The sequence below is a fragment of the Dermacentor andersoni genome, chromosome 6 (genome assembly GCF_023375885.2).
Source record: "Dermacentor andersoni chromosome 6, qqDerAnde1_hic_scaffold, whole genome shotgun sequence".
Lineage (NCBI taxonomy): Eukaryota > Metazoa > Arthropoda > Arachnida > Ixodida > Ixodidae > Dermacentor > Dermacentor andersoni.
Window position 1 is genome coordinate 108828992 of NC_092819.1, and position 20354 is coordinate 108849345.

Sequence of the window (20354 nt, forward strand, 5' to 3'; positions counted from 1 at the left end):
TATACTTCTGTCAACCAAAGGACCAGGCAGGATTCCATAAAGGCTACTCAACAATAGAACATATTCCACTATCAATCAGGTGATAGACAAATGTGCGGAATATAATCAACCCTTATATATAGCTTTAATTGATGACGATAAAGCGTTTGATTCAGTGGAAACCTCAGCAGTCATGGAGGCAGTGGCGTAGCTAGGTCGTCTGGCACCCGGGGCCCATAGGTCTTCTGTCACCCCCCCCCCCCCCAGGTGTAGCCGGCGGAAAGGGTGTCGTCAGGCGTATATGACACCCCCCCCCCCCCCCCACTGGCCCCTTGCACCCGGGGCCCACGGCCCCCCGGCCCCCCCTGTTGCTACGCCACTGCATGGAGGCATTATGGAATCAAGATGTACACGAGCCGTATGTAAAAATACTGAAAGATATCTATAGCGGCTCCACAGCCACAGTAGTCCTCAATAAAGAAAGCAACAAAATACCAATAAAGAAAGGCGTCAGGCAGAAGATACCATCTCTCCAATGTTATTCACAACGTGTTTACAGGAGGCATTCAGAAACCTGGATTGGGAAGAATTGGGGATAAGAGTTAAAGGAGAATACCTTAGTAAGTGGCGATTCGCTGATGATATTGCCTTGCTTAGTAACTCAGGGGGACCAATTGCAATGCATGCTCACTGAGCTCAGGCAGTACACGCTCCGTGTATTGCCGAAGATGGGTATACCCGTGACGGCAGTGAAATGCCTTTGGATGTGTATTAACCATGCATATAGTGCGGCGTGCTACTCTGAGCACCAGAAGTTGCATAGATAAAAACACAGGCACGTGTCGTTCGTTTACCGTGCCACCAAGGTTTTTCCACTTCGTGCAGGTCGCAGTGTAGCAATGTCGTCTGCGCGCTGTAGTCTGCGAGCTGAACATGAAAATTGGGCTTCAAAATTAGGGCCACGTAACATCCACCTTTGCAAATAGTAAAGATTTCTTAAAGCGATTACCACAGCGGATGGGATCAGCGTAATTTTTTCCTAGGATGGGTGCCTGTCTGTAAAAGGGAAGGGGGGTTGGTCTGAAATATATATGTATATTTTGGGCGGAAGGTGTATTGATCCCTCGGTGTTGTCACTGTGCCGCGAATAGGAAGCCAATAATTTACTAACTGTACAGTTAATTTCTCTTCAGCAGGGCGTAATACATATAGCTGCAGTAAAAATGCAAAGTCCGCAACATATTCAAGGTTCATTGGTATCTGTGCAGGAAAAAAAAGATTCTCCATCAGAAACGAGATGCAACTTAATGTGCATGAAATATTGGAAACCAAATTGACGACGCTGTTGAATTATTCAAGGTAATACTATCCTAGCAAATAACGGTAGTCTGCCAATTTTAGACGTCAAATCTAATAAGCTACTGAGGTAACATAACATTTCAAGACGCATCAGAAAATTCCGCTTGAAAACCTACAAGAAAAACATGTAACTAGTCCCGGCGTTCGGCACAACGATCAAGCTTCGGGTATTTGGGTGTGTTGTCATCTGCCCTTACCGAGGCTGCAATTATTTAAACTGCTTTGTATGCGTGATTTTTCTATGCTACTCAACAAACAAAACTATGACGACCCCCAAAAGCCATGTCGTCTCCTGGGGATGGAACACATCGTAGCATTAACTCGGAAAGGTCTGCGAATCAAACATGAGAAATGCCCTTCATTTTCTACGTAGCGTGCCTACGAATGCATAGAGATGGGAGAACGGAATATGCGGTACAAGTTTTTTATTCTCTCTTCGCTTTCGTACCGAATTCGACTGTCCACGTCTCGCGCATGATACCTCGGGTGCGTGATGCCATTCCTCGAAACAAACCGCGAAATCGTTCTCGGCGCAATTTCGACGGAAAATCGGAGCGCTCGCTGCGACCAACCTGTCCAGCGAATCCGACCTGACCAACCTGACCAGCGAGAAAGGAAGGATGCGGGGGGGGGGGGGGGGGGGGGGGGGTCTGCGTCTGCGATTTTCGTCGCATGCGGCGGAAATCGCACTTCCACATTTGTGAAATAGGCTTAAGGCTCGCCGTCGCACGCTTCCGCAAGCGCAGACAGCATGTGGCGCGGTGTGACAATGTTACTGCCCTTGCACTTTATACAGTACATCGCGGCGACAACGACGGCAGGTGTGTCCATCTAATTGTTATGGCAATTTTTTTGAAATGGTACCCGTACGATTGCGCATAGACCGCGTTCCCGAAATGAAACGTCACAATTTTTTTTTAATATCAACGCAGGCAAGTTGCGTTATCACGTGTTTTCACGTGCCAAGACGTCTCAAGCGAAGTAAATGTATAAAAATTGTGATAGCCTTCTTTGTGATTATAAAATAGTGAAAGCGCTGCGTCACACCTCCTCATCGAGCGATCGACAGATGGCACCCTCCGTCCAGCAATCTTGCAACCAAAAAAATTCAACGAAAGAGACAATCAATCTCGAAGGGGTGATAAGACTTGAGAAGCGAGGTTGGCTAAGTGGGTGAGAATTCATGCACTTCACTGCATCGGTCCTCAAATGGGTGTATAAGTAAATCCTTCATGATGGATCAGACAGCCCGGCGACGTTTATTAGGTGAAAGCTTAGAACAGTCTTGCCAAACACAATTTTAGCAATGAAAAGCTATGCAGTTACCACCAATACAAACAGTATAATACTAAGCTTCTACTCAAATCACTGCTGGTTCAAGCAACCGATGCCGCCATCACTAGGAAATGCTCCAACATTGCAACTGGTGCTCTGTACATCATATTTGGCAAAAATGTTAATTGACCGCTGTTCTTCCTTTTTACAGGGAAGACTTCATAAGGGTAACCTTTAGGAACGCATCCAACTTTGATATTGTTTACGGACGATAACACCAATGAAGGTGATTTTGAGAATATTCTGCTGCCCCTCCTCCTGAGTGCAGCTGGCAATGTGCTATGTCACTATTCTACACTTGGCCCTTACAGCCATGTGACATAACAGTCATGAAAAGCCGTATGAAGAAAGGCATATGAAAAATTTGACTGAACCAGCGTGAGAAGTGTCTCTGTCAAGCTGCTCAAATGATGTTAGCTTCTGACTGTCCCGCGCATTGAAATTTATTCCTTTATTTTCCGCTATTTGACGACCCGAAGCTCTTAAACAGCTGAGGGGGGGATTATATGCGTGATCTTACTTTATAGCTATTATGTGGTTTATTCAGCACAATGCGTTGGCGGGCTAGTTGGTGCGCCTTGTCCTGTCGTCTTTCTTGTCTCTGTCGTTTTGCGCTAAACAAAGTATTCATCTGGTTTATTATGTGCACCAGTATATTGAACACGTAGATTACCTTTGTCCTCGGTCCCATGGGCTCCGGTGCATGTCCAGGTCAGTATAAGTAGTGGTGGTTCTTTCGGCTTCCGCGCACCGCTGACGGCTTTGGCTCTTAAATCCCGGATCTTATCAGGTGGCACCTATGCGCGGCGGTTTAAGGATGCTGATGGAAGAGCTCGAAAGCAAGTAATACCAATTTTACTACTCTCTCATCGTGCAATAACGTCAACCGGTTACTATCGGTAAGCACCATAACGCGGTATTTCTTTTTCAACTTAGGGTCACCTTGAAATCCTTGCGAACTTAGAGCATGCCTGGAAAACGTGAACATAGAGAATAACTTACACCTTTGCATAGCAGCTGTCATAGACACATACACAAGATTGTTATTAGTTTACGTCAACGTATGCAGTGCCGACTGTTGGAGGCCTCGTGATCTAGTGAGCGTGCGATTGTAACTGAGAGGATGAGCCGAGCAGACTATAGTGCTCTGATGCGAACTTTCTTTCCACTGACTCACTGTTAAAGGTCGCTTCATGTTTCGAATTTCCGACGCATGGCACAGGAAGCGCCAAGGGTGCGCAAGCTAGCACGAAACGTTCGCTTTGACCAAGCACTCGGTGGTGCTGGCGCTCCTTGCCGGGTCATTGACTGGGCTCTCTTCATGTGCGTCTCTGGAGACACGTCACCATGAGTATTTATTTAGTAACAGAATGTTTACTGCAATTTGTGCTTCCCGTAGAAACTCGTTGTGAGGCACATTGTACCAGCATAGCAGTTGGCCGAGCGAGCCCGAGAGATTGTCATAACATCACAATATCTGCACACATGTGGACAACTCCTGCATCATAAACTCTTGACGCTTCGCACGGAAAAACGAAGGCAAAACACACCTATGGAAAGCCCACTGCAGTATATTAGAGCTGTGAGGCATGCGGGCATTTTTCTTTTTTGAGGCATCGAGGTCTGATACTTCCCATTAACATAAGGAATGGACAGTTCCAACATCATCTCAGTACTCCTCTAATAGCGGGCGCGCTGCTTTTTGTTATTTGTACAGGCTTCAAGCTGAAATATGCAGCACAGAAACTCTGTCAGGAAATGTCACAAGAGCTTACTGCAAAGATGGAACCCTTCATAAACGACCGGAGATAATGGTGCAGCTGGAAAACTGCCAATGACCTATCGTATGAGAACCTATCGAGAGCTTTTTCAGGCAGTTACAGGCTGTTTAACAATGAATGACAAGTAAAGAATGCAGTAGAGAAAGCGTCACATCAAAGTGTAAAAATTTAAGAGTGTTCCAAACGCTCAAAACATCGCTTACGGTCCTCTTGTGAAAGTTTGCTACGTCTTAGCTCCTACGCTTTCAGGCACGTTAAAATTTAGGTCAAGGACGAATCTTCTATACTGCCGTGTTTTACAGCAACTCAAGTGGCTCGCCCCCAGAAATTAGCTCTCTTTAGATGGACATGTTGGCAGAAGTCATAGCGCACCTTATCTTCCGTGAGGTCCACGCTCACGGTGAAGGTGAAGTTCGCTCCCAATTGGAATGCGGGTGTGTACTGCGGATTCTTTGTCTGCTTCTTCGAGAACGCAGTCCCGTGATGAAGGTCAAAAATTTGAGACTCCTTGGCTGGCAGTGAAACATTAACCGTGCCCATCAGCCGTCGTTTATATGCGCCTCCTATGGCCCCACCTGTAGGTAAAGTTATAGGAAAAAGAGGAATTTTACGCGCCCTTCAAGATGCACCTCACCCAAAGCTTTAGTCGTGCCTCGCAAAAGCCGGACACAATTATACTTGCGACAACAGGACAAATTATTGGTAGCCGTCGTCCGTGGGTTGCCAATCGGTAATGTGAGTATATCAGCGAGTGCGTTCTTGAACGAAAGCGTGCTCACCTACGGATATGAGTCTTACTAAATAACTAAATTGAAATTTTATTTCAACCATAGTGTTTGTCCGGGCTATAGACTAACAACGTGCAGAAGCAATTATTGTTGATCTTCTCATGGCACGGTCCATTGGCAGCTGGGGGTAAGGATCAAACAATGACACTCAGCACCCACTTAGGAGAGAAACCGCGTGTTGTCTCTGTAGTCTCTCATTTCGTAGTGCCTATAGCGAAATGAGCACCGAATACAGATAGATACGAGCTGACACGCAACTCGAAGACATCTGAGGGTGTGAAGTTAACTCCCACGAGGAGTTCGTTACCCGGCGGGTCATTAAACGATGTAGTCCCACGCTCTATATAATAAACGCATTATCAGAAATTCCAGCGAAAGAAAGCACACACTAGGAAATGAAGCAAGTGTACAGAAAAAGACACTGGTGGTGGATTGTCCTGGCTCGCTCGATGTGAACACGGTCGGTAAACCGACATGGAGGTCCGACCAAACAACGTTTTAGAGACCTCCTTGAGCAGCCAAAATGAGCTAAATGGCTGCAAGAGTTGGAAGGGTACTGGTCTGGGCGAGTTGGTAGCAATTGAAAAATAATTGCGCACAAATTGAAAGACGAATGACTATATATTCCCTAGTCCTTGGTATTTTATTTTGTGCGCAACAACTATATTTATCGACTACAAGACAAAGCCTTCTGTCGTGCTAAAAACCCGCTGTAAATTATTCAAGACTAAGCAAGTTTCGCAACATTGGCGCAACGTTGCAAAACGACTACATACAGAAGGCTATGAAAAGGCTTCTCCATACTACATACTACATACAGACTACATACAGAAGGCTTTATAAAGTAGTTCCTCTTCTCACATGTCAAGAGAACTGAAGTATTATTGTGCAACAAAAATGGCTCCAACGTAAGACAAGAAGACACGCCCCAAGCGCAAACTTTCAACTAAATTTATTGTGCCGCTGAATCCGTATATAGATGTGAAGCAGTACAGATTGCGCATGCGCTTACATGAAAGCGAACTGCGCATTCGTGTAACATAGTTATGAGTCATGCGATGCCCCCCTCCCCCCCCCCTCCAAGAAACTTAGTTCTTTTTCTGTGAGAGCCAGTGAAGGGAAACTAACACACTTATCACCCAATTTTGCAATCATCGGCGCTTCAGTTATTTGACAGATGAGCTGCGTCCTGCCACGGGAGGCAATCGTGCATTCGTCCATTGTCGCGATCATGGCTGCAAACCTATCGAGCACGAATGCCCATCCGTGTCTTTCTTCTAGCGCAATAATACTTGAGTAATGGATTTCCAACTTGCCCGGGAATGCTGGTTTCATTATGTCCAGAGAACGTTCGCCTTGAAACGTTCAGAAGAAGTTTGCTAAAAAACATACTGAATGAATTTATACGAGACCAATACTCCATAATCTTAGAAAGCAGCTGAATGTATCTTAATACATGGCCATGCATGAGCCTTGCCCCACCCCCCCTCCTGGACCCTTTGCCAAAAGGTAGGTGGTCATCTGTGAACGCAAATATGTTGTATATTTTCGAGCAATACAACATGATGCATAAACGCAAAATTTAGGTGACGCATACCATCGTACAGTTTATCTAAAAATAGTGTACAAGCAAAATAAAGTAATTATACCGATGAAGCATGAAACAGTTGGTTGATTCCTCTTTCATAGCAATCCGTCATAACACGAAAGTTAAACAACACTCCATTGCGCGGACTGGAGCACTGCGCAAATCAGCCAAAAATCACATGCGTTCGCAAACTGCACAAGCGAAGCCGAAGAGCTGCAAATCGTCTGCAAATCGCTTCGCGAAAACGTGGTCCGCTACCGCGAAGGGCGACGAATTTGCGGATTGGTGGCTTTCTTGCGGCTCCAATTGGCGTACGGCGTCCTGTTGCCCAGTGGCTTCGCCGAACGTAGGAGTATTTTGGTCCGGCTCGGAAGTGTTTTTACCATCCCGGTAACTAGTGACGCGCCCAGCTTCACTAATACGAGAGGCACAGTTCGTAGAATACACTTGGTACGCGCGAATGTGTTGTGCTTCCCGTTGGCGTGTCTGTCGCTGGTCCAACGCAGTATATGTCGTGACATTCGCCCGTCGATGTCACGGCCCTGTTTGCTGCACTTCGCGCAGCAGCACTGTTATTCGGCGCCATTCTAAGCGAAGCAGTAGGAGACAACCAAGCACCATAGGCTAATCCGACGTGGAAGAGAATCCATGTAGCGAAACTGCGTCGTCACCACCCGCAGACCATCAGAGCACAAAGAAAGATCTGTAAATGGCAAACTAGCGACATCCCGCGGGAACAGGCTAATCCGACGCGGAGGAGAATCCATGTGGCGAAACTGCTTCGCTACCAAGGAGGTTATACACCAAAACATCTGCAGTGGAGGTGATGCACTGAAAGTGAAGCTGGTCGGTGCCATTTTGCTCGTGCGCCATCCTGCTCGCGCGTGAAGCTGTTCACCGCCAAAAAGTCCGTGCACTGTGTTTAACTGTCGTAGCACAGCATGGAGTGCGCTGCCGCGCAGCCGTTGTAATGGTATTTAATGATTGTGGCATGCTTTTCTAGAGCACTGCAGCACCTCAGTAGGCCATGGTGAAATCTCACGTTGCTCTCGGCTGTACAAATGGGCTTAACAAGGCGCAAGGAATAACCTTTCACCTGCAAGCACGTATTTTCCTTTGTTTGCTTACGGGCGCCTGTATGGTGTGCGTTTTCTTCAGTTTAGAGCCACTGGGAAGGTGTACGTACATTATGCACTACATTACAGGTGTCACGATGTGAAATTCACGCCATAAATACTCATTTGTGCGTCGCTGCGTGCGGTCAGGCTGCGGTTTCACCGCTAGCTTGCAAGCACACTCGCGTTGTGCTCAAATATGCGTGCATTCTGGTTCTACAGACCGCAATGTAGGCGATTGTCATTGGACTTAAGCAAAAGGGTGCTTATGTGCCGAGCATTAGATACGAGTGGGTATGTATGCGACCTAATTGTTTTGTTTATGAACGCCCAAGCATTCACTGGCGAGTGCCCCAGCTCCGTCACTGCGAAAAATGCATTGCCTTGTATGTTCCGAACAATTCGTAATTTGCGAAGTTAAGACATTTGATTATAATAATAGCATAAATGTACATTGGTAGCTTTATAAGCGATTAGAAACAACTTAATCTAATAAAGAGTTTATCATAGAGAATACACATTGGAATACATCGGGCTCCATGGAAAATGGACGGAGAAGCTTATAGTAAAGGTGGGCCAGCTTCAAATTTGGGGGTGGACCAATTTAGTAATTCCCTTGATTAAAGCTTAGGAAACGCGTCATGCTCCCAGCATGTAGCTTGTTCCTGCTAAAGAAAACAAATGAATTTTCAAGTTTTGTCACAAGGAGTTCAAATGACTTCGATGGGTAAATAAAGCCAGCATCGTCAAATTCTTTAGTTGACGAAGCGTTATCGTTCGAAGTGGCCTGAACAGGAAACATGCAGAGTGAGTACTCATACTCAGGCCATAAAATTACCTTCAGCTACTTCGGCACGAGGTATCCAGCCATATCTAAATTAATCGGCTGTCACTCTTTTTCTCCGTGTAGTTCTTGACGAAGCAAGGTGCTGTGCTCTTTCATCATAAACGCAGCATAGTCTAAGTCATCTTATCTAACAGTCTGTCAACCAGTTCTTTTTTCTGAACAGGTTTTTCTTGACAGGCGTCAGATGACTCGAATAGTGCGGTGATAAGTACAGGCTGCGAATTTCCACGTGTGGGTGGTCTCGCTATGCTGTACAAGCTGTGGATGTTTATAATAATCCAGAAATACTCTGGACGCCGCCATTGGAATATTGGCCGCCATTGAAATACAGGCCGCCATTGGAATATGAACCTGGCAACGTTTAACGCTAGAACGTTATCTAGTGAGGCGAGTCTAGCAGTCCTATTGGAGGAATTAGAGGGCAGTAAATGGGATAAAATAGGGCTCAGTGAAGTTAGGAGGCCAAAAGAAGCATATACAGTGCTAAAAAGCGGGCACGTCCTGTGCTACCGGGGCTTCGCAGAGAGACGAGAACTAGGAGTCGGATTCCTGATTAATAAGAGCATAGCTGGTAACATACAGGAATTCTATAGCATTAGCGAGAGGGTGGCATGACTTGTTGTGAAACTTAATAAGAGGTACAAAATGAAGGTTGTACAGGTCTACGCTCCTACATCTAGTCATGATGACCAGGAAGTCGAAAGCTTCTATGAAGACGTGGAATCGGCGATGGGTAAAGTCAAAACAAAATACAGTATACTTATGGGCGATTTCAATGCCAGGGTAGGCAAGAAGCAGGCCGGAGACAAGTCAGTGGGGGAATATGGCATAGGCTCTAGAAATAGCAGAGGAGAGTTATTAGTAGAGTTTGCAGAACAGAATAATATGCGGATAATGAATACCTTTTTCCGCAAGCGGGTTAGCCGAAAGTGGACGTGGAGGAGCCCGAATGGTGAGACTAGAAATGAAATTGACTTCATACTCTCCGCGAACCCTGGCATCATACAAGATGTAGACGGCTCGGCAAGGTGCGCTGCAGTGACCATAGGATGGTAAGAACTCGAATTAGCCTTGACTTGAGGAGGGAACGGAAGAAACTGGTACATAAGAAGCCAATCAATGAGTTAGCGGTAAGAGGGAAACTAGAAGAATTCCGGATCAAGCTACAGCACAGGTATTCGGCTTTACCTCAGTAAGAGGACCTTAGTGTTGAAGCAATGAACGACAATCTTGTGGGCATCATTAAGGAGTGCGCAATAGAAGTCGGTGGTAACGCCGTTAAACAGGAAACCAGTAAGCTATCGCAGGAGACGAAAGATCTGATCAAAAAACGCCAATGTATGAAAGCCTCTAACCCTACAGCTAGAATAGAGCTGGCAGAACTTTCTAAGTTAATCAACAAGCGTAAGACAGCGGACATAAGGACCTATAATATGGATAGAATTGAACAGGCTCTCAGGAACGGAGGAAACCTAAAAGCAGTGAAGAAGAAACTAGGAATAGGCAAGAATCAGATGTGTGCGTTAAGAGACAAAGCCGGCAATATCGTTACTAATATGGATGAGATAGTTCAAGTGGCTGAAGAGTTTTATAGAGATTTATACAGTACCAGTAACACCCATGACGATAAGGTGAGAGAGAATAGGCTAGAGGAACTTGAAATCCCACAAGTAACACCGGAAGAGGTAAAGAATGCCTTGGGAGCTATGCAAAGGGGGAAGGCAGCTGGGGAGGATCAGGTAACAGCAGATTTGTTGAAGGATGGTGGGAACACTGTCCTAGAAAGATTGGCCGCCCTATATACACAATGCCTCATGACCTCAAACGTACCGAAATCTTGGAAGAACGCTAACGTAATCCTAATCCATAAGAAAGGGGACGCCAAAGACTTGGAAAATTATAGACCGATCAGCTTACTGTCCGTTGCCTACAAAGTATTTACTAAGGTAATCGCAAGTAGAATCAGGAATACCTTAGACTTCTTTCAACCAAAGGACCAGGCAGGATTCCGTAAAGGCTACTCAACAATAGACCATATTCACACTATCACTCAGGTGATAGAGAAATGTGCGGAATATAACCAACTCTTATATATAGCCTTCATTGATTACGAAAAAGCATTTGATTCAGTCGAAACCTCAGCAGTCGTGAAGGCACTACGGAATCAGGGTGTAGATGAGCCATATGTAAAGATACTGCAAGATATCTATAGCGGTTCCACAGCCACCGTAATCCTCCACAAGGAAAGCAACAAAATCCCACTAAAGAAAGGCGTCAGACAGGGAGATACGATATCTCCAATGCTATTCACAGCATGTTTACAGGAGGTATTCAGAGACCTCGAGTGGGAAGAATTGGGGATAAAAGCTGATGGAGAATACCTTAGCAACTTGCGTTTCGCTGATGATATTGCCTTGCTTAGTAACTCAGGAGACCAATTGCAATGCATGCTCACTGACCTGGAGAGGCAAAGCAGAAGGGTGGGTCTGAAAATTAATCTACAGAAAACTAAAGTAATGTTTAACAGTCTCGGAAGAGAACAGCAGTTTACGATAGGTAGCGAGGCACTGGAAGTGGTAAGGGAATACATCTACTTAGGGCAGGTAGTGACCACGGACAAGGATCATGTGACTGAAATAACCAGAAGAATAAGAATGGGCTGGGGTGCGTTTGGCAGGCATTCTCAAATCATGAACAGCAGGTTGCCGCTATCCCTCAAGAGGAAAGTGTATAACAGCTGTGTCTTACCAGTACTCACGTACGGGGCAGAAACCTGGAGGCTTACGAAAAGGGTTCTGCTGAAATTGAGGACGACGCAACGAGCTATGGAAAGAAGAATGATAGGTGTAACGTTAAGGGATAAGAAAAGAGCAGATTGGGTGAGGGAACAAACGCGGGTAAATGACATCTTAGTTGAAATCAAAAAAAAGAAATGGGCATGGGCCGGACATGTAATGAGGAGGGAAGATAACCGATGGTCATTAAGGGTTACGGACTGGATTCCGAGGGAAGGGAAGCGTAGTAGGGGGCGGCAGAAAGTTAGGTGGGCGGATGACATTAAGACGTTTGCAGGGACAACATGGCCACAATTAGTACATGACCGGGGTAGCTGGAGAAGTATGGGAGAGGCCCTGCAGTGGACGTAAGTAGGCTGATGATGATGATGATGACTCTGGAGTGGGATGATCATTGCACCCAAATGACTGACGAACAATCCCAGAAACGTTCTCTGCTTTGTCTCGAGTGACATTTGCAGCAAGTACTTATACTTAAGCATTGAAGTCACATGCTTAAGAAAAGAGACTGTACTCTCCAGTGTTGCACGGAGTCAAAGGCAGTCCCTGGACTCAAAAGCTCCACCATGCTTAGCTACGTACTCCTCTCTCGGGCAAAAAATGTAATATCTTCATGAAAGCGCGCCTTTCTTGACTTAGACAAAAGACTTTCGACAGATGTTCGCGACGACATGACAAAAATGACCTTTTCTATGAAACACATGAACTCCTCTGTTGGCTCAATTGTACGGAACTTTTCCTGAAGGTCACTTTTGTAGAAGGAAACACCTTTGACAACCTCTTCGCTGAAAAGCTTGAATGCTAAGCTGACCCGCATTTTCTTGAGCGCATTTGGCTCTACAATAATTGAGTAATATGTGGCATGACCTTTAGTGTAATGGTGTCCCTATCATTCTTCCAAGCCTCCCACGAACAAACTACATGGACATGACCTTGTGGTACTTGTAATGCTTTTGAAACAAAGCCATTCCGCACACGTTTTGCAAGATGGCGGAAGGCATAAATCACGTGAAGGTGTCTTGCGGTGTCAACGGAATGCGGAGCCTTGCATGTGATTTCCTCTGATGGCGCTGCAACCAGCGAAAAAACTGTAACCAAACCCAGAACACAGGCAAGCAGAACAAAAGTGCTTTTAGCAAGATATATGGAATGGGACAACTTATAACCTTAGTCCAAAGTAGCTTCCAAAGACTTCTGTTTCGCGGCGCAACGTCACTCGTCCAATAATGAACATGAACACCAGATTTCTCGGCCATTATTGTAGCTTCAAGTAGTCACATGTACAGGAGAGGCGCGTTCACATTGCCTCTAAAAGCAAATAGGCCAAGTATCGGGTCCATACCACTGCAAACGAAGCAGCAATTATCGCAGTGTTAAGGACACTGGCAGGAGTCTCGTTCCTTAGATTCAGAAATAAAAAGTACGTGAAGACCGAATCATTGTTATTCTTAAGCGACATGTAACATTGATGTGGTACGACTAAAAAAAACACTCACCTTAGAAAGGCTGAAACATTGCTATGAGTACGTGGTGGCCCAGAAAAGTCTTGTTTTCTAGTTCTGTCGTAAGGCAGAAGTCGACGAAGCCACTCAATTCTCGTGACCCTTTCAGTGCGATATTCTCAGAGAGTGTGACTTCACCCAGAAGAAATCATGCAGGCACATTTAACATTTTAAACTGTTAGGTCCTTGCTTGTAAATCCTCTGAGCATGACTTACTTGGTAGTGCCATGATTTGATGTCTTCTACTTTGCTTATATGGTTGTCAGCTCTTCATTCGTGTCAAAATAAATTACTAAAACCCAAAGCTTCTCGTAAGCCATGCAATGGCTTGACTTTCGGGACGTTAATTTAAAGCACGTTCATACAGTTAAACGCTGTTTTAGCGGCAGTCCCCATTTTCTGCTCGCAAGCCGTGTTGACCACGGATTCATCAGAAAACCAGTAGTTTTAGGCTTTAGGATGGCTTGAGGCTTCTCTTTTTACAAAACAGCTGAACAGATTTCCTGGCAACTTGCTGTCTCAATTTTGGCTTCGACTTTTGTTTCTGCGGGCGCATCTCATTTGTCATAAGCTTCATAGTGTGCTTACGAAGCAAAGACTGTTTTCCTTCAGGTGTTGTGCCAGAGCACGCAAGCGAATAATTCAGGGCACCAAACTTCTTGTACTGGTCAGATTTAAGGGGTTCAATATCGCAACCAGGGCACATCGACAGCGCGTCAGCTTTCTTTTGCGCCGCGAAGGCGCCACTTCCGGTGGCCACAAGGCATTCATCAACCTTCATGTTGCGGCAGTATCTGGGGTACAAAGATGTTTCCGGCTGTTCCTGTGTCAGTTTAGAGCACACTGTGAATGTGAGGTGATTAATAACAAGCAAATCTGCTGTTTTCACGCCAACCTGCTATCTGAAGCAAAGCACTCCCAGTGTCATTAGACAGCCCTGTTTCAATTGCTTCCCTGTCATTCCCAGTGACAGAGCAGAGACACAACCAAACCTAAAAAGAGGCCTTTAAATCTGTGGGTCATTCGGAGGTTTGAAGAGTTTGTTTGAGGTTGAAACAGGTCATGAACCTCTATACTATCGCTATGTCGCAAGCTAGACCTGGAAGCATTGCCACTTCGCATTCAGCGTTTGAGACTCAAAGCGATCCCATAACAGTTTAACAAGCGGTACGTCCCAGGAAATCTGCTTGCCACAGCTTACGCATTGTCACGTGTACCTAGAAGCCAGCAGATGCTACTCATCCCGTTCACACAATCTAAGTATTTGCCACAGATGTCCTGCAAGTTTCGGTAGCAGTAAGAGCGCTACAGCCCAAGGACTTCGTAATGGCGCAAGCTCAAGATGGTGAGTGCAGTGCACGAATTTCTTTCTGTCAGAGTGGCTTCTCCTCCAAAAACCTTTCATTGCACCTTTAAAGTGTGCTCCTATCATCAGCAAGCTCTATGTCAGCAATGGCCTTCCCAAAGGTATTTGTACGGTTGTCCTAGCCCCCTTACGTCCAAGAAGTTGGCGCTGATCCATGAAAGTCATCTAGGCATCAACAGATTTAAGTCCCCAGCCCTTTAGTCGGTCCGGTGGCTTGGCATCAGTACAGACACCAAGGATCTTGTCTCCAGGTGTGAGAAGTGCGATTCCTATCGTACGAATCCGGCAGAGCCCTTTGCAGCACAGCGCTCCCAAATTCCCCGTTGAAGTGCTTGTTACACACTTAATTGATCTTTCTTTTGTGGTTTAACCACAAGAAGCTTTCCTTCTTGTGGTTGACTACTACTCCCGGTACCCCGACGTAGCCACTCTCAAGACAACAGCCAGCCCAGTTATCAAAATCCTGAAAATCATCTTCTTATGGTGCGGCATCCAGAAAATGCTGCGATCTGAGAATTTGCCTCTACAACAGTACATCGAATTCACGCACTTGATGGCATTATACGGATTTGCATAAGTCACAAGCAGCCCGAGCTATCATTCGTTGAATGGAGAGGCTGAGCGCATTGTGCGCACAATAAAAAGCTTGTTGCAGGAGCCTTTGGCGCGACGGATGGCGCATTTCCCCCCGCATTCCCACCTTGCGCGCTGTGAGACTGAGCCGCCGATTGACGGCTGCCCTCACGCGCTTTTACTCGCGCCTGAAGCAGGCGGCGCCCGGCGACGGCGTCCTTGGACTTCATAAGTAACATCATGGTGACGGCAACGACATAAGTCCGCCTGGAGTGTCCATATAATTGCTGTGCAATAAACGTACAAGAATACGCTGTTTAATTAAAAATAAATACTGAAACTTATTTTAGAGAAAGGATCTACAGGTGATAAAAAATAGTGTTTGCTAAAGTTATCGGCCAACCACACGTTCTTGCTCTGAAAAAATAAAGCCACTAGTGTAACAGCAATCGCTAATTTATCGCAAAACTTAACCGGAAAGGTTCTCGGTCAGATGTATAATGTAAAATCTCAATGTAGCAGCTACAGACTCACTCCGATTCATTTGCAGGCTGGAAAAGTTTCATATTGTATTGAGAAATGTTAGTATTCGTGTGCTAAACTGTGCCCACTGCACTAGTGTAACATAACTTTTGTGTGTGCGTGTGTATGTGTGTATGTGTGTGCTTGCTAGGATTTTTATCGTATTCTCTCTATTAAATTTCGCGTTTAGGTAGCTTTATTTTCTACATTTCCTAAAAGCGCATTTTCGCTGACATACTGTTCAGACATGCACGCGTCGTCGTTTTGCAAGTCATTACAGTTTGGCGATTGTTTTACTTTCAGTCAGGGAAGAACTATATTGTAGAATTATTATAGATACCTGAAAAATGCTTTCAATGTAGGCCTTTAGGTGTTGAGAGCAGAATAATATAAGTGATACCATGGGTATGGTTAGCTCACCAGGGAGTGGCTGTTTAGTCAAGATGTTCTGCAGCTCTTTTTTTTGTTCGCCTTTTATGTTGTACCAAACAGACTCCTGCCTTTGCCGCAATCTTCGTTGTGCAGGGCCCAGGCCGTCACTCTTAGACTTCTGCAAACCCGAGCCCCGCGGCGCTGCACACAATGTTCCCAACGGTTCCCACAACACAACGGTTCCCACACAACGGTTCCCAAGCCCGGACTGCCCTCTGCGTGGTGGTTATGTGGACTTCGAGCCTTTCCTGTGGGGCTGCGCCTCTGCCGGTCCCCTTTTAACCCACGAGGAAAATATGAAGCTCATTAGGGCCCAGGACCAGATCTCTCAAATCCTGGCAGTCCAGAGGGCTCGTGAGAGGGCCGTCAGCTTTCACCTGATGGTCCCCGAGAGGCCTAGCCAGGTGACGTTGAGTTTAATTGCGTCTATTGTGAACCAAATAAAGTTGTTTCACTCACTCATTCACTCGCCAAACACAAGAGTAAATATTCTTACTGTGCATCTGGGCAGGACTGTGGGCGCTAGAGTGAGACGAAGAGAAAGTGGTAGACTGCCTCCTGGAGCTGTGACCTTTATACCAGTCTACACGGTTAACATTTAACTTTTACTCTTGCAAATGGTTGCACATAAAATTGTCCATTGAGCTTCCTCTTCGTAAAATTTGGTGGTGGTGCTGGATAAAGACTCAGGATGGAGCTCCGCAGTGGCCGCCGCTTTGGTTCTTCATTGATGTCGCAGGAGATGGTGCCTAGTTCGGCAACGCCTGTGTCGACTGTGTCAACTGTCGTAATCACGCATCCGCGTGATCGAGAAACCTGCGGCACAGATGGCGCCGACGTGGACGACTGGATGGAGATATTTGAGTGGGTGAGCAGCCACAACAAATGGGATCCAACAGTGATGCTGGCGGACAGAATTATTTACTTGGCGGGAACTGCGCGAGTGTGGCTTCAAAACCACGAAAAGAACTCCGTGACTGGGATACCTCCAAGCAGAAGCTGCGAAATCTCTTTGGAAAACCACTGGGTCGCAATGTCGTCGCCAAGAAAGAGTTAGCAACACGAGTTCAGACGTCCATATAAGGCTACGTTGCCTACATACAAGATGTTCTGGCATTCTAGCGCAATGCCGACGCTGAAATGCCAGAGTCAGAAAAAGCGGGGCCTGTCTTAAATGGTATTGCCGATGACGCCTTCAATTCACTCATTTTTAACAACTGTACTTCGGTTAATGGCATTATCACGGAGTACAAGCGTTTCAAGCAGGTGAAAAGTCGTCGTTGCTATCAGTCGTTTGCACGTCTTCCAATACAGCTGCAACATCGTCTTGTAAAGACGGACAGGACTCTCCTTCGCGGCAGCAGCAGTCTTCAGACCAGCTGACGAAAATCGTGCGCCATGAGCTGGAAACTATGTGTCCTGCAGCTATGTACTCAGCTGTCAATGATACGTGCGCTCCTATGGTTCCCCTTGTTCAAGCTATTATGCGCGAAGAACCCGCCAATGTCGCTTTGCAGTCCGTTAGAACCATGTCAAGTTCCCGGCCAACCGAACGTCATTCGCTCGTGCATGCTTAAGATCAATGAATCTCTAGTGGTTCTCGCAGCGTGGCAGAGCGGCGGAAACCGGACGACCTACCCACTTGCTTCAGTTGTCGCTGCGTTGGTCACCTCGCCCGGTACTTTCGCAACCACTGGTCTTCAATGCCGTTCTCGAACAGCCCTCGTCTAGAGAAGAGGGCGGTTTGCATCATATCCAGCCGCAAGTCGAGCCAAACCTGCACAACAATGACGATACGACCGCATGGTGCCGTCGATCACTGTCGTCGAGCAGCCACCAATGCCGTTTGCCGCAAAGTCGTCGCCCGTCGTCTCGATCATTCCAGTCCCGTCGCCTGTCGGGTTCATTCCGACCTGGGCGTATCCCTTCGGGAAAGTAAAAGCTGCAGCTGATGCTGCATTGTCGACCTCTCCGCCGAAGTCTCTCATACTGCCGATCAGACGTAATATAGTGGATGTGGAGGTTGACGGTGCATTCGACCCAGAGCTTGTTGATACTGCATCCCTTATCTCCGTGATGAGCAACGGTCTTCGTTGCCGCTTCAAGAAAGTCCTTACACCTGCCGCGTCTGAAACGGTGTTCCCATGACTTGATCTTCAGCCTCAACTTTTTATCGGACCATTGAGCACTGTTTGACTGCACTGCTGGTCTCCTCCAACTCGAGCTGCCTATTCACGGCTGCACTGAAAAAATCAGCTGAGCCTCATTTATGTTCTGTAGACTTCCTACGGTTGTGGCCTCAAATCTCCATGTATTTGCGTTTGACGTGCTTCCCATCTGTTCCTGACGGTGACTATCAGCTGACTCCAAACGTCAATGTTATCCTGCTACGCAAAGTTGCTCTTCCTCATACGGTTGTGACTATCACCGATAACCGCGTATTTCTTCCTGTTTTAAAGTTCGGTTTAAGTACGGAAGTTATCCCGAAAGGCATGTCGCCCAGTAATGCTTCTCCTAGCGACGATATTCCGTGCTCGTCTGCAGGCGACTGCTGCCCGATCAGGTCCGCAACGTCCGATCCCGGCAAAGTTTTGAAGATGATCGCTCAAAACTTGCTTCTCGAACAGCCTGTGGATTTTGTCGCGTCCTGGAATCTTATCGCGACGTCTTTGACTTTGAGGATCACCCGCTGGAACAGACTTCGGTTGTGACTCATAAGATTGACACCGCGGTGTTGCTAGTCCTATCCGCCGAGGACCTTATCGCGTGTCTCGCGCAGAAGGCCACATTATCCAAGCTGAAGTAGACAAGATGCTAACCAAATGTGTCATTGAGTCGTCTTCGAGTCCTTCCGCATCGCCAGTTGTTTTGGTGAAAAAGAAGGATGGCAGCTGGCGATTTTCTGTCGAGTACGCTCAACTGAAGTATATCATGAGAAACGATTTTTACCCTCTCGCGCGGATTGTTGACGCTCTCGACTACCTTCACGGATAGAAATATCTATCTTCGAACAATCTCCGATCCGGTTATTCGCAGATTTCGGTTGATTAAATAAACCGTGAGGAGGCCGCTTTCCTTATGGCGGATGGTCCTTACCATTTTAAGGTTATGCTTTTCGGTATTTGTAATGCCCCAGCACATATCTAAAGTGTGATAGACTGTGTCTTTCGGAGCTATAAGTGGTCCACCTACTGAGGTTATCCGGACGATGTCATCGTATTCTCCCCTACATTTGACACCCACCTAATCACCTGGCTGCTATGTTTGCAGTCTTTAGAGAAGCTGGCCTTCAACTTAACACTTCTAAGTACAATTTTGGACACCGTGAAATCAAAGTTCTTGGCCACATTGTCAGTGCTGCCGGTATACATCCTCATCCTGATAAGATTCACATAGTGAAGAACCTTCCTGCACCCGGCTCTGCAAAAGATATGTGCAGCTTCGGGGGCTTATGCTCCTGTTTTCGTCGACTTCTTAAAAATTTTGCGGATATTGCCCGGGCACTGACTGAAATGCGGCGTAACCTTATGCAAATTGCATTGTTTCCTATATTTTATGAAGAATTTACGCGTATCGACCAAAAAGTAACAGAGGCGCTTAAGTCTCCTTGCGTGCATTGAATACAAAAGCATTCTCACACTTCCGCACGATACTTTTCACTGTGCTCCAATCAGGTAGAGAAAATTTTGAGCATAGGCCGCCCAAATTTCGGGGGTGGGTCAAGTTAATTTTTAGAGTGGGCCTGGTTGGTTTTCAAAGGGGGTCAAGTCAATATTTAAGTTGGGCAAAGCCGAATTTGTATATCGGCCTTTTTCATTTACGGGAGTGCACCAGGTTGGTTTTAAACGTGGGTGAACTCAATCTTCGAGTTTGGCAAAGTTAATTTTTTGAGTGTAAGCCACCCAAACCTTGAGGATGGCCCAAGTCTATTTTGGGAGTGGACCAAGCCGGTTTTGTAAATTTTTTGGTGGAGACCACGGCGACCATCCGACGCCATGACTGTTCAGCGTGGGATGTTGCAGTGCGAGCCCCAGCAAGTACAGAGCCGGGAACATCACGTCATCACCCGGGCACGTGAGTTTTCGTGCCATCGTATCTTAAAGGGCGCCTGAAACGGTTCGGACAAATTTTGTAGACGCGTAGGGTAAAGCTGAATTTAATCATTTGCCCACAATTTGTGTGAAACGTCTCATATTAACAGAGCTACGGACGACTACAACTTACCTTCCTCCATAGTCATGCATATTATCCTCAACTCATTCGCCGAGTGTTCGGGGCTACGCTCCGCCTTCACTGGCTCTGCGTCATGACGGGACGTCGTGTCGTCTACTTCAGGTTTTCTAGAAGCGAGCGCGCGATGTCTCTACAAGCT

At 46.4% G+C, this 20354-nt stretch overlaps 1 long non-coding RNA gene across 1 annotated transcript in view; it reads right to left on the minus strand.

Moving 5' to 3' along the window:
- Positions 1-3352: 3352 nt before the first annotated feature.
- LOC140218785 (uncharacterized) overlaps positions 3353-20354 on the minus strand; it is a 50202-nt gene continuing 33200 nt past the window's right edge. The window contains exons 3-4 of the long non-coding RNA XR_011894969.1: positions 4827-5029; positions 3353-3470 (exon numbers count right to left, since the gene is read on the minus strand). This is a non-coding gene — a long non-coding RNA (uncharacterized lncRNA). The remainder of the gene's footprint in view (positions 3471-4826; positions 5030-20354) is intronic.